This window comes from Erinaceus europaeus, chromosome 20 (assembly GCF_950295315.1).
Source record: "Erinaceus europaeus chromosome 20, mEriEur2.1, whole genome shotgun sequence".
In the NCBI taxonomy this organism is placed as follows: Eukaryota; Metazoa; Chordata; class Mammalia; order Eulipotyphla; family Erinaceidae; genus Erinaceus; species Erinaceus europaeus.
Genome location: NC_080181.1, coordinates 6,508,727 through 6,523,532, shown reverse-complemented (window position 1 = coordinate 6,523,532; position 14,806 = coordinate 6,508,727). Strand labels below are relative to the sequence as shown.

General features: G+C 41.6%; 1 long non-coding RNA gene across 2 annotated transcripts in view; it reads left to right on the top strand.

Moving 5' to 3' along the window:
- The first annotated feature begins 3,925 nt into the window (after positions 1-3,925).
- Positions 3,926-14,806, top strand: part of LOC132534955 (uncharacterized) — a 199,434-nt gene continuing 188,553 nt past the window's right edge. For both annotated transcript variants that reach the window (XR_009546724.1, XR_009546723.1), the window contains exon 1: positions 3,926-4,101. This is a non-coding gene — a long non-coding RNA (uncharacterized LOC132534955). The remainder of the gene's footprint in view (positions 4,102-14,806) is intronic.

Genomic DNA, 14,806 nt, shown 5'->3' with positions numbered 1-14,806 from the left:
GCTTTCCTCTGCCTTGTAGTTGTGGTCCTGATGGAATTCCGTCTTTGTAAGAGTTGTCTGTTGAAGCTACTAACACCAATAATAATAATACATTTTTCACTGATTTATTGGTTGGTGTGGGGTCATTCATTCACTACATTCTGCACTAAGCCAAATATCTGAGTACTCTATCTGTGATATATGTGAAACATCTCCTATGTTGGGAATCTTTCTATATCTTGAAACCTTGAGAAGGTCCAGAGTGTTTCACAGGGAATATCAGGCCTTCCCCAAGCTGTCTCAACCAGCCTACTGACACTCAGCCTGCCCTGTTCCTTGGGTCCCAGCTATGCAGAGGCAGTGTCCTGCTCTGACATCTGACAGGGTGCTCACCAGCCCTCCTCACACGTGCACTTCCTCTCTAGAAGGGTGCTACTTCCCTGGCCTGTGCAGTGCGCTTGAAGCCTTCAAGTCTCTGCTCCAATGTTTGCACACGGCTGCGGGGTTTTTGTCTGCCCCATTCTACATTCCTTTGAGCAGCTGTGTGTCCAAGGGGAAGTCAGCACGCACTAGGTTTAACTTCCAATACACCTTTTCCTCAAATTTCTGTAGACTTCAGAGCAAATAATGGAGGTAAAATTTGATCTCCTGTTCCCAATTGCCCAATAACTTTGTTAAACAAGTGAAGAATAAGTGAATGGCATGTAGACAGCTGAAATTATTGTCTAACTAAAGGGCAGAAATTGTTACCCTAGGTAAAAACCAAAATTGAAGCACAGCAACAACTACAAAAAAAAGCTGCACACTGCTTTAATGTTATTTTTATTTGTTGTTCTAGTCCCAGACCAATGTATTACTGGTTTACACTGCGCAGCTGGTTTGGATTGCCGCTATTGGCAGAAGCGAGTTTGCTGAGAATGTGAACTGGCATATATATCTGTCATGCATCTCGTTGACATTATGGAAGCTTTAACCAACTGTATGTCCATATTTAAACAGTACAGTATCTTGATGTGTATTTGTACCAGGTATCATTTTTGGAAGCAATTTGTAAATGTATAAGGAGACAGGGACCCCAATAGATGAAGTAAGACCTTCATTTTAGTTCATTTTACTTCAATTAAATAATGATACATAGTTCACTATACTGAAATTTCATGTGGGTATTTGGTGAAATACAGTGAATTTTCTTTCTCCAGAAAGTTAAAATCTAAAAGGAAGTGAAGATACCTGCATAAATAAATAAATAAATAAATAAACTGTTAACATAAGAGAGAGGATACAGTTGGAGACAAACTGATAGAGCTCAGCAGGGTCTCAAGGAGTAAAGGGGAAGCTTCCAAGAGGACAGGACATTTGAGACTGGTTTCATGGGAGGTAGCAATAGGCATTACAGAGAACGAAAGTCAAAATCTTGTAGAGAAAGATTAGGAATAGGATCTGCCCTGGTAACAGAATAAACAGGGTTCAAGAGTTTTCATCTAGGTCTTAGGGGATTTGGTGTCTCAAATTGGCCCAGTGTGGGAACCAGAGAGAAAATTTGAGGTTTTGGGTCATGGGTCAAGTGTAAAAGCAAGGCCTCTCCTGAATCTGTAGACAGTTTAGAGTAAAGACCATGAAGATAATGTCTTGACATAGGGATCTTCCTTTATTTGCATGACTTGGGAGAACCCCACACATCATGTGAGAGGCACCCTTCACCTCCCTGGGTGTCATCTGTGTAATAGACATTTTCAGATATATGTATAACATGTTTTATAAGTAGTACACATTTTATGAAGGTTTTAAGATGTATTAAATGTAATATATGTAAGGGATAAAATGATAGTTACAGCACTTTCTCTCCACAGGGTGTAGGGATGTGTGTGAGCATACACACACACACATTTTTCCCATCAGATCTGAAGGTTGGGAAAAGCTCACATTTTGTGAAGGGTTACTTTTTATAATGAGCTGTAGTTGCTGTAATCTGGGACCTACACATGCTACAGTGTGCAAGGACCCAGTCCCCACCTGCAGGGGGAAAGCTTGGCAAGTGGTGAATCAGAACTGCAGGTGTCTGTCTCCCCCTCCCCTCTTGATTTCTGGCTGCCTCTTCAATTAAGTAAATATAAATAGTAATAATATTTTTAAAAAGATAGGGAAGGGAGAGAGAAACAAAAGTAATAATCATTTGGCACCTACAAGAGAGTGTTTAGATATTAACAGTATACTTGCTCTTCTTGTGAAGTTGTTTCTGCTGTTTCTTCAACAGTTCTTCAGCTTGACATAAGACTTAATGCCCGACCAGGTGGTGGCGCACCTGGTTAAGCGCTCATGTTACAGTGCACAAGGACCCAGGTTCAAGCCCCTGGTCCCCATCTGCAGGAGGGAAAGGTTCACAAGTGGTGAAGCAGGGCTGCAGGTATTTCTCTGTCTCCCTCTCTCTCTCTCCCCCTCCCCACTCAAATTCTGTCTCTATCCAATAATAAGTAAATAAAACTTAAAAAAAAAAAAGACTTAATGCCCAGGCAGAAAATGATAAAGTTCATATTACAAACTAAAGAAACTGAAGAAAAAGACATTTATTCTTACTGATCACTGTACTTTACCATATTTTTTTAACAATTTTTTAAATATTTCCCTTTTGTTATTGTTGTTGTAGTTATTGTTGTTATAGTTATTGTTAATTGATATTGTTGGATAGGACAGAGAAAAATGAAGAGAGGAGGAGGGGAGGGAAAGATGGACACCTGCAGACCTGCTTCACCACTTGTGAAGCGACTCCCCTGCTCTCTTCCTTTCTTTTTTTTTTATTTACCTTCCAGAAATGGTCTGCATGATAAAGAATTGGAGGAGGAGCACCTTGGGACTGTCTCTCTCTCTCTCTTTGCAGAAAGGAAACCAAACAAGTAAGAATACATTTTAATATTTGAGTTTGAGAATGGAGGAGGCAGCGACATTTCCAGTGAGATCAAGTAATGGTCATCATCTGAGAGTTGGAGGAAGGTGGGGTGGAGATGCTGTTGATCATGGGTACTGGGCAGTTCCTGGCCGTGGGCTGTTCAATGTGTTGTGATGACAGCACTCCTGACCTGTGCCCCTACGTGCCAGCATAGACCCTCCACCCCGTGTGTGACAGCCAGTCATCATCTGGGGGAAATAACTGTCTCAAGCTGAGCATGGAGACAGAGTGTCAGGTGTTTAGAGAGCTTGAAAATTATTAGGAAGTATTATAGCTGAGTACTCTGGTTTCAAAGGGGGTGAGGGGCTAGTCTTTGTAGGACAGCTTGTACTCATTTCCTGTCTCTGCCACATACTAGGAACGCACACTTGCTGTTTGCAGTTCTCATATCAGAAATGAGTGCATTGTCTATGTGAAAGGGGATATACAACACTTAGCATTTTCTTCAGCTCACCTCAGTGTTGAGGTTTCTTGAACAATACCCCTTTCTTCTAAAATGCTCTCATTTGCTTGAGTGAGGACTACACAAATGATGTCTCTCCAGGCTTGGAGATGCTTACGTCTGAGCAGGATATTTTTCTACTCTTGATTTGTACTGAGCAGGGTGTGTGTGTGTGTGTGTGTGTGTGTGTGTGTGTGTGTATGAAAATTTTCTTTTTTATCATTTTTATTGACGAGCCAGTTGTTTACAGTGTAGCTTTTGGCATATCAGTACGATTCCTCAGCTCCTCGTGACAGTTCTGTGTAGGACCCTATGACCCATAACTTAGGTCCTTCCTCACCAGCAAGCAGCAGGACCCCAAGGCTCTCTTCACCCCCCTGCCTTCCCCCTCAGGCCTCAAAGTCCTTTGCTTTGGTGCAATGCACCATACCTAGCCCAAGCTTTGCTTTGCGTTTTCCCTCTGTATGGTTACTACTTCTGATCCACCAGTATGTGAAATGATTTGGTATTTGCCCCTCTCTTTTTGGCTTATCTCACCATGATGCCTTCAAGTTCCACCCAAGATGAGGCAATGGAAATGACTTCATTGTTTTTAACAGCTGAATAGTATTATGTTGTGTATGCATCTCACAATTTTCTTTGCCACTGATCTGTCATTGAACATCTGGGGTGCTTCCAAGTTTTGGCTATAACGGAGTGTGCTTCTGTGGACATAGGTGTACATATATCTCTTCTGGTAGGTGCTTTTGCTTCCTTTGGATAAATCCCTAGGATAGATATTGCTGCATCATAGGGTAGATCTGAGAAATCTCCAGGCTGTTTTCTGCAAGGGTTGGGCCATTTTACTCTGTTTTTTATATACGTATAATTTTTAAAATCATTTTTAAAAAGTATTATCTTGGGAGTCGGGCAGTTGCACAGCAGGTTAAGCTCAAGTGGCACAAAGCGTAAGGACCGGCTTAAGGATCCCGGTTTGAGCCCCCGGCTCCCCACCTGCAGGGGAGTCGCTTCACAGGCGGTGAAGCAGGTCTGCAGGTGTCTGTCTTTCTCTCCCCCTCTCTGTCTTCCCCTCCTCTCTCCATTTCTCTCTGTCCTATCCAACAACAATGACATCAATAACAACAATAATAACTACAACAACAATAAAAAAGGGCAACAAAAGGGAAAATAAATAAAAAATAAATTAAATAAAAGCTTTAAAAAAAGTATTATCTTTATTTATTGGATAGAGAAAGTCAGAAATTGAGAGGGTAGATAATAGAAAGAGACAGAGAGACATCTGCAGCACTGCTTCACCACTCACAAAGCTTTCCCTCTGCAGGTAGAGACCCGGGGCTCAAACCTGGGTCCTTGCGCACTATGACAGTGGCTCAACCAGGTGCGCCCCTGCCCAGCCCTGACCAGTTACTCTCCATCAGCAATTCCGAAGTGTCCCTTTCCCCCCAAACCACTCCAGTATTTGTTGTTTCTGCTCTTTCTAATATATGACATTCTCATGGTGGTAAAGTGGTATTTTATTGTCTTTATTTGTATTACTCTGATAATCAGTGACTTGGAGCACTTTCTCCATTCTGTTGACACTCTGGATGTCTTCCTCAGTGAAATTTCTGTCCATGTCCTCACCCTATTTTCTAATGGGGTTATTTATTTATTTGAAGCTGTGTTTACGGAGTTATTTCTGTATTTTGGTTATTAGTTCTTTATCTGGTGTGGACTGTGTAGACATCTCCCATTCTGTAGGGGCATACTTCTGTGGAAAGTGGTACCCTTTGATGTGTAGAAGCTTTTCAGTTTGATGTAGTCCCATTCATTTGTGTTTTTGTTTTCTTTACTATTAGCCTTAAGTTTTTGAAGACTTTTCTAAAGCATAGACCATGACAATTTTCTTTTTTTTCTTTATTTTTTTCTTTTTTTATTGGGGAATTAATGTTTTACATTCAACACTAAGTACAATAGTTTGTACATGCATAACATTCCCCAGTTTTCCATATAACAATACAACCCCCACTAGGTCCTCTGAATCCTTCTTGGACCTGTATTCTCCCCACCCAGCCACCACTGAGTCTTTTACTTTGGTGCGATATGCCAATTCCATTTCAGGTTCTACTTGTGTTTTCTTTTCTGATCTTGTTTTTCAACTTCGGCCTGAGAGTGAGATCATCCCATATTCATCCTTGACCATGACAATTTTCTTAATGACTCCCCAACAGACCCTCTAATTTGCATGAGATATAATCCAGTCAAATTGTTGGTCCTGGCTTTATTTCCATGTCTTCCTGGATTGGAATCATACCTAGCTTCAGTAGTATCTTTACTTTCCTGTAGGAAAATTACTCTTTCAGCCTTTTCATCTGCAGTTACTCCAGGCTGCCAAGAAGTTACTTTTAGTAGACAGCAGCAGAGTCTATGAATAGGAATAAATGCAAGACTTATCAAATGGTAGAGCATAGGCCAGTTTTTCACTAGACATGAAAACTGGCAATTATTTCAGAATCTTGAATCGAAATTCTGTTGATAAGAGTGATTTATTTATGGATATGTACAGGCAGGAAGTGAAGTGTTTTATATAGTCAGTGGAATAAAAGAGTAGTCTACTCCCCTCCCCTCCCAAAAACAAAACAACAACAAAAAGCATGAATGAAATATGTATTGCCTTAAGTTTTCTTGTTGTCCATTGCATTTGGGTTAGACCTGGCATATCATTTTTACACTGAAGGCGAATCTCCAGAGATGAGGTCATTTTTAATTGGTTTTGATTCAGCACATACGAGCAAGTCAAATACATGCAAATTCCTAACACGTCGTTACTTCTAACTGTAGGATGTTTATCCAGAGCGTGAATCATAGCCTAGATTAATTAAAGACCTGTGAAGCAATCAGACAAGCTGCCACAATATGTCTGTTCTATAGCAGTGTCCCCTCAAGGTTTTGAGAGGGAGGCACGTAATCTAAAGTGATGGTCGCAGGCTGCTAGGCAGTTGGGGTTTGACGCCCAAGAAAACTCATAGAGCTTCTTACCATTGATTTGGGAAGTGTTCTAATAGTTTCAGGCACTTAATCCATTTTATCTTGGTAGAATATGGATGGATGACTAGAGGTGTTTACTATTGCTAAAGTCATTTTATATATAAAGATATTGAGAGTCAGAGATTAGGTAACTTAACTAGAGACCCAAGACCACCCAGCTGGAAAAGGTCAGAACTAGGTTTGAACCCAGTGTCTGACTTCAGTCCCCTAGTGTATTTCCACACTGTTCTTTTATACTTCCTTCCACCATGAGCTCGGGAGCACTTGAAAGTCCCTTGCTGTCTTTAAAGACACAAATCTGAAAAGTGCAGGTCTTCTCTGATTTCCCACGGACAGTTTTCAAATTCACAGTAGATAAAAGTAGGCCACCTTAGTGACTTTAAAGCCTGTGGTTTTGGGGTTGCTGGAAGTTGGTACACCTGGTTAAGCACACCTGTTATCAGGCATAAGGGCCCAGGTTCAAGTCCCTGCTTGTCACCTGCATGGGAGGAGGGTGCTTAACAAGCAGTGAAGCAGGTCTGCAGGTATCTTTCCTCCTCTCTATGTCCCCCTACTCTCTCAATTTATGTCTATCCTATCTAATAAAAGTTAGGAAAGGAAAAAAAAAAAAGGCCAGTGGAAGTGGTTGATTGATAGGGCAGGCACTGAACCCCGGTGATAACCCTAGTAGAAAACAAACAAACAAAGCCCTGAATTTTGAAAATCAAAATGCCTTGGCTAAACCCCTAATGCTATCAACTATTTATTTATGCATTTATTTATTTGTTTATTTTTTTTTCCCTCCAGGGTTATTGCTGGGCTCGGTGCCTGCACCATGAATCCACTGCTCCTGGAGGCCATTTTTTCCGCCTTTTGTTGCCCTTGTTGTTGTAGCCTCATTGTGGTTACTATTATTGCCATTGTTGATATTGTTCGTTGTTGGATAGGACAGAGAGAAATAGAGAGAGGAGGGGAAGACAGAGAGAGGGGGAGAGAAAGACAGACACCTGCATACCTGCTTCACCGCCTGTGAAGTGACCCCTCTGCAGGTGGAGAGCCGGGGACTCGAACTGGGATCCTTACGCTGGTCCTTGCGCTTTGCGCCATGTGCGCTTAACCCGCTGCGCCACCGCCCAACCCCTGCGCCAGTTTGTTTCTTATTTTGCCTCCAGGGTTACCACAGGGTCTTAGTGCCCATGTGATAAATCAACCATCCCAGGTGACCTTTTTTTTTTTCCACTTTTCTTTTTGATAGAGGTTGAGACAGGGAGGGCTAGAGAGACAGACACCTACGGACTGCTCCACTGCTTGTGAAGCTTCCCCCTTGAAGGTGAGGAGAGGCTTGAGTCCAGCCCCTTCCATATGATAGCACCATGTACTACTACCCAGCCCCAGGACTGCCAGCAATTTCCCTGGGTTACCTTACTCAGGTAACTTGCTTTATCTAAATCTGATTGTTCACATATAAAAGGTCCATATAAAATCGATTCCATTAGATTGCTAGCTCCACAGGATTCTATGGTATAATTTATGCAGGCACACAGGGGATGTGTGGTGCCCCCAGTGTTGGCAGCTGGCAGTAGACCCACATGTATTAGTAACCATGGTGGTAATGATGAAGACTGGAAACATCAAAGGTGATCATCAGTAGCCTGGCAATAACAGGTGTGTGTGTGTGTGTGTGTGTGTGTGTGTGTGTGTGTGTGTGTGTGTGTGTGTGTGTGTTTCACTCAGGGAATCTTTTTCTTTTTGTCACCACAGTTACCATTGGGACTCAGTGTCTGAGTGATTCATCACTGTGTCCATCCACTGGCTATTTTTTTTTCCTTTTGTATAGTGGATGAATGACAGAGAGGAAGAAACAGAGACAGACACCTGAGCACTGCTCCACCACTTTTGAAGTTTCTTCTTGCAGATTGGGGAGCCTGGGGGTTTGAATCCCAGTCCTTACAGATGACAACATGTGCTCTGCCAGGTTCATCATTGTCTGGCCCTACTCTGGGAATATTATTTTAGACACTCAGTTTTGTAAATATTCATAAAGATTTTTCAATAGTACTACTTTATAAACTGTTAAATAGGGCTTTTTGAAAGATTCTTGGATTGATCTGAGTAAATCATGTACATAATAGAAATTTCTCTCCCTATTCTGAAACACAGGGAAAAGCACATTTTTCTCACTTCCCATAATTGCCTGAGTGACTATTTCATCCACTGTCTACAGTTTCTTCACATTATCCCTCCAGGTGGTGTGTCAGACAATTTCTTTTTGGCTTTCAACATGAGCTTTTAGGATGTCGATCAAGGCAACATATAAAAGACTGAGAATCATATCAGATCAGTCTGTAAGCTGAAAACTAAATAACCAATAACAACACATTTTACCAATCTGAAATGCATTTGCACAGAAGATAAACTTGCAGGAGATATTCAAATATAAAATCTCAGGGAAAAAAATCTCAGTTAGGAACGAAATCACCACTGATGAGACACATCAGTCCCTTTTGCAGGGATATAGTTCTTAGAAAATTCTCTCATCTTCATGACTATGTAAAAGACAAGCTCTTTAGAAAGCCACCTTTATTAAGAAGTCATAAATATAGCCTCAGTGCCTGCTGCAGCATTTGGGAAGAGAGTCTGGTGAAGAAAGATTCAAATTCATGAATAAGCTCTTTAAAACCCTCATTATAGATACTCTGTGATTCCACCTTGATTATTCACCACTAGGAGAGGTCCACTGATGCACCTAGGAGTTGCCTCTTTACCGTTCTCTTTTTCAATAATTGACATGACTTTTAAAAAACACAAACTACAGAAGGAGGCTTCACAGGCAGTCAAACAATCTCACCTACTAGGATAGTGCAGTTTTTAAAAAAAGTATTGTGTAAATCAGAATAAAAGACAGAATTATGGATAAAACATAATGAAATATCTGAAATTCAGACTGGTCTATTAGCCTATCAGTCTGGCATGTCTGAGGCCACAGAGGCACCCACGTTGAGTCCTTGGCATCACCATATGCCAGAACTGAGTGATGTTCTGATAGACCTCTCAAGAAAAGTATATCTTAAGTACTTCACCCACCTCTTCTGGGTTGTTAATGAAGTCATGACGCATGTTTGCATTAAAAACAAACAAACAAAAAAAAAACATAGGAACTGCATCATGGCTTTTCTGACAGCCCAATACCTCATTTTCACAGACCACTCAAAATTAATTTCTTCAGAAACATAAAGGTTTAAGGTAGGTTGAAGACTGTTATGTAGCGTGAGATTAAACAGATGTCTCTGCTGTAAGATTAAGGTCTCGCATTCTATCACGTTCACTGTAAAAGTGTGAACTTCGGAACTTAGAAAGTGGCAGCTGTCAGCGACGGTCGATGGCCGTCCATCTGCGTGTGCAGGCGTTTATGGGACTTAACTTCTTCTTGGATGCAGTCAGGTATTCTCCAGCTAACTGTTGTATTCTGCATGTTTTTGTTTTTCTTTCTATTTTCCCCTCTTCATATTTATGTATCTAGTTCAGTCCTAGTAATTTTACAATACTAGGTGCAGAATATGCATACCTGTAGCCTGAATGAGACTTGACACTGTTTACCTACTTCTCTCTAGCCCATAACTTTTTTTCTTAAGTCTGTGAAACCAAGATGGTTTCACCAATGAATGCTACATACATTTAAGGAAGAAATAATTCCAGTGTGTACAAACTCACCCATTAAATGGAGACGTGTAGCTGGAGGCTGACCAGCATCATTGACCTCCACCCATGGGTTCCAGGAAACCCTCCCACAACTGTGACAACCAGCTGGTGACCACAGACCTAAAGCAATGACCACTCAGAGACTCTGCTTTTTTAATGTTTTATTTTTTTTTTATTAATGAGAAAGATCAAAGGAGAGAAAGGACCAGACATCACTCTGGTACATGTGCTGCTAGGGATCCAACTCAGGACCTCATGATTGAGAGTCCAGTGCCATATCCACTGCGCCACCTCCCAGACCACTGCTTTTTTTTTTAATTAACCTTATTTAAGCATCATATTAATTTAGTTTTTATATTTTTAATATTCTGTTTCAGTTTTCTCTGCTAATTTATTTTAAAATCCCCTGGGATGAAGTGCTCTAATTTGTTCTCTGGGTGGATGGACCCACATGGCTAGAAGGAAGGTTAGATCGCTCACAGCCACTGTGCATTATGTTGTAAAGTCGGTAACATTGCTCAAGTGGAGAGATTTTAAAATGAGATGCAATTAGAGTGTGAATTATCTGATATTAGAGAGATTCTAATCTCAATCTTTATGGAGCAGACAGATTGTCAAAAGTCCCTAGGGGCCTACACACCACTAATTACGTCTAGGAGTCAGAAACAAGGTGGCTTTTCCCTCACCCACTCAGCCGGGTCCCTACACAGCCCTTTCCTCAACACCTTCGCCTGCTCCCACCTTAACAAACAGAGTTGGCAGCCATAACTCAGCTCTTGATCTCAATTGAGTTTTCAGTGAGCCATATCAGGAACTAAAAGTAAAGGGTGAAAACCACACTCAGCTGTGGCATTTTTATTGCCTTATTTTAAGTCATTACCAGTAACTGGGATCTGTATACTCCACTGAACTTGTGAAAGGAAACTCATTTGCAGAACATTCAGGATACAGTTTTGGGGAAACAAGTAACCAGTATTGTTAACTTGGTGCACTTTAATTGGTTAGCAATTTCCAGGCACATCTGTGGAACAAACAATGATGACCTGTCCCCTGCCCACAAAAGATATCAGCAGAATTTCGATTAGACAGAACTCAATTCTGTTTTAAGATAAAGTCATGAGCAGTCTTCCAGTTCTTGGGGGCTGACTCTCCAAGTCTGCTGTGACAGTGACCCTTTTCTTCCCCCTTCCCCTTTCCTCTCCTCACACAGATACTATTGCCTGGCACAATACCTACTGGCTGGAAGGGAGGCAGGCAGACCATAGCATTAGCCCAGTCTGTTATATGTATAGAGTTCCTTATTGGACTGTGTCCTCTATAACTTAGGCCAGCCCACTCAGTATCTTTGGTTATGTTGGTGACCACCTAGAAGTTGTCTTTTGAAGCTTGGTATATTTCTCCAGCCAGAACTCAAACTAAAAGATGCTTTGACTACAAGCCAAATCTTACTATAAAATATTGGTGTTACTATATCTTAAGATGCCCTCAAATTCATGGATGGCTTTCCTGGAGTCTATCTTAGGCCACAGAGGTCCTTCCCTCCTATTCCTGGGTTCATTTTGTTTACAAAAACAATTTTTTTCTCCATCCTTGTTGTCTTTATCTCCTTCCTCTCTTTCCCCTCCTCTGTGACTTACTCTTCTTTCTTTTTTTCTCTCTCCCCCCACCTCCACCATCCCTACAAGTGAGTTTTGCCCTCTAGCCTGTACTTATTAAATATTTTGGGGTGCTTCTCTCAGTTTGCAGTTAAAGATGAAGATGTATTGATAAGAACAGTATGGACGGGAGTCGGGCGGTAGCGCAGCGGGTTAAGCGCAGGTGGCGCAAAGCACAAAGACCGGCATAAGGATCCCGGTTCGAACCCCGGCTCCCCACCTGCAGGGGAGTTGCTTCACAGGCGGTGAAGCAGGTCTGCAGGTGTCTATCTTTCTCTCCCCCTCTCTGTCTTCCCCTCCTCTCTCCATTTCTCTCTGTCCTATCCAACAACGACAACAACAATAATAACTACAACAATAAAACAACAAGGGCAACAAAAGGGAATAAATAAATAAAATAAATATAAAAAAAGAACAGTATGGACACCTGAAATTCAGACTTTGATATCATGTACTGCCGCATAGAAGAACATCTGTGACCAGGAGCTTACCTCCTTTTTTTTTTTTTTAACTGAAACCTGTCTCTGGAGGGGGAAAGTTAAGTCAGGTCAGGTAAGAAGAGACACTAAAAAGGAAGGTGGTGTCGGCAGTGCTTCATGCTCACATGCAGGGATATGGCTTGGCCGTTTTCCCTCTACTATTTAAGGAAGTCACTGTTTTAAGTGAAATAGCCTAGCACTTGTGCTTACTGGGCCTGCTCTTTGTGCGCCGAGTTTCCTTCTCTAGCCCATTTCTTACAATTGGAACTCCCCCCCTCATTTGCCGAAACTCCCCCTCCCCTTACTTGCTGAAGTTCTAGATAGACTTAATCACAGGATTCTCAGTAAACAGACAAATCCTCAGTCCAGTCAACTTCTGCTTTAATAGATTCAGGACATTCATTAGCTGAGCAATTCAGGACCTCAACTCTCACTAAGCAAGGTCTCTTGCCTCCTCTGAGTCTTCCTCTTCTTCTGGGTTTTGAACTCTTGACTTTGTGCTTGGATTAGATGCCAGGAGACCTAGGCATTTCTGTTCGGTCCTCCATCTGCCAGTCTCTCTTTCTCTTGGCTTTTCTGTTTCTACATCCTTTGACAGAATTTCCTGTAGGCAAAATGAGCAAGACACCCTAGATGTAGTTTCCTTTAACATAAGTCATAATCACAAAACAGGCCCACAAAATCAAAACCGAGACAATCAACTCAGTACTATTTTCTTGAATGCAAATGAGGAAGCTTGATCAGTCACTAGAAACGACCTCCTTAGTGATTCATTTCTCCAAAGTTCCCTTGCTTTACTCAGTTCCTTGTGGGCTACTGGAAAATCAGGAACTGGGAATAATTCTCAAAGATGATGCTAGCTAAGGACCTGGGATGGCAGCATTAACCTGCCTTCATTAGGAGGGACACCTCTAATTCCTGTTTTAGTGTTCCTTACAACAGGAGGCTGGGGCCTTGCAAAGGAGAATTTCCAAATGCACCTGCCTTCAAATAGTAATACTTCACTGGCTGCAAAGTGTTGCTAGTTGTCTTTTCTTGTTCTTCTATTTGTCTCCTATTCCGGAGTATTGACAGCTGAGTTATAAGAGGTATGCATCAGCAAATAGGCACACACACGGGTCCACAGTGTATTTGATTCACCTATAGAAATCAATAGAGTTGACTTAATTTCAATTTGAATTAATAAGCTTCATAATTTTCCCTTAAATTGGTCATGGGACATAAACTGTCACTCATTCCAAGCTGCAGTACATTTCATTGTTGGCAGAGTTGCAGTTTTCAGAAAGCCCTACCCTATTCTAGATGAAAGTATCCTTCGAAGGTTTACCCACAGAGCAGCACAGCTCACCCTGTCAGCAAGTGGAGAGAAGGCTATCCCTGCAGGGCATGACTGGGTCAGGAAAGGGTGCCACCCACTCCTGCTGCATGCAGTCCCTGGGTTCAGGTGGAGAAGGCAGGAGCACAACTGGGAGTGTTTACAGAGTGTCTGTATATTTGGAAATGTTCTGCTAGCAAGGTGGTTGGGCAGGCTTTTCTCATGGGGGTTGAGGGGAGGAGTTGTATCACTTTTAAAAAAGGATAAATAGTGAGATGATTGAAGGATAAAATGGGAGTAACCCTAGCCAGTGGATGAACATAACCCATACTGAGGTGTCATCATGAAATTCCTAAACATCAGGGAAAAGAACATTCCAAAGCTACCAACAAACCAACAACAAAAAAATCATCTTACAAAAGATCAGGATAGGGTGGGGGTAGATAGCACAATGGTGATGACTTTAGACCAATCAACAGTGACCCTATGTTCTAGAAGGCAGTAGAATAATGAATTCCAAGTACTGAAGAAAAGTCATTTTCAAGAACCAAACAGTGGCACAGCATGTGCAAGAGCCCAGATGCAAGCCTCTGGTCCCCGCCGACAGGAGAGAGAAGCTTCATGAACAGCACTACAAGTGTCTCTCTCTTCCTCTTTCCTCTCAGTTTCTGTCTCAATCAAAAATAAATGATGAAAGGAGAGAAGAAGGAGAAGGAGAAGAAGAAGGGGGAGGGGAACGAGAAGGGGAAGGGGAGGGAGAGGAAGAGGACAAGGAAGAGGAAGAAGACGAAGAAGAGGAAGAGGAAGAGGAAGAAGAAGAAGAATTACCAGGAGCAGTGAATTTGTCATGCACGCACAGAGCCCCATCTATAACCTTATTGGTGAAAAAATTCCATTTGTTAAATGTTTTACTAATTCTTTTGAAAGAGAACTACAGAAAGAAAGATACAATGAGCCCTGCTCAACTCTGGCTTAAGGTGGTGCTGGGGATTGAACTTGGAACCTCAGAGTTTCAGGCATGGAAGTTTTTTGCAGAACCATTATACCATTGCAGAATTCAGATGCAACAATTTCTTTTTCTGCAAAGAAGCAGTTTTAATGGTATAAACATTAAGAAAGGTAAAAAAATAATCTAAAAAAAAAGTCTTACTAAACTTGGATTTAGATTCCAGAGTTTTATGAATACATGCTAATTTGAATCATGCCTTTAGAAAATATTGTTAATTCTACTAGCATTTGTTGTTCGTTGTTAATTACTTTCACTATATGGAGAAAAATGAAGTGGTT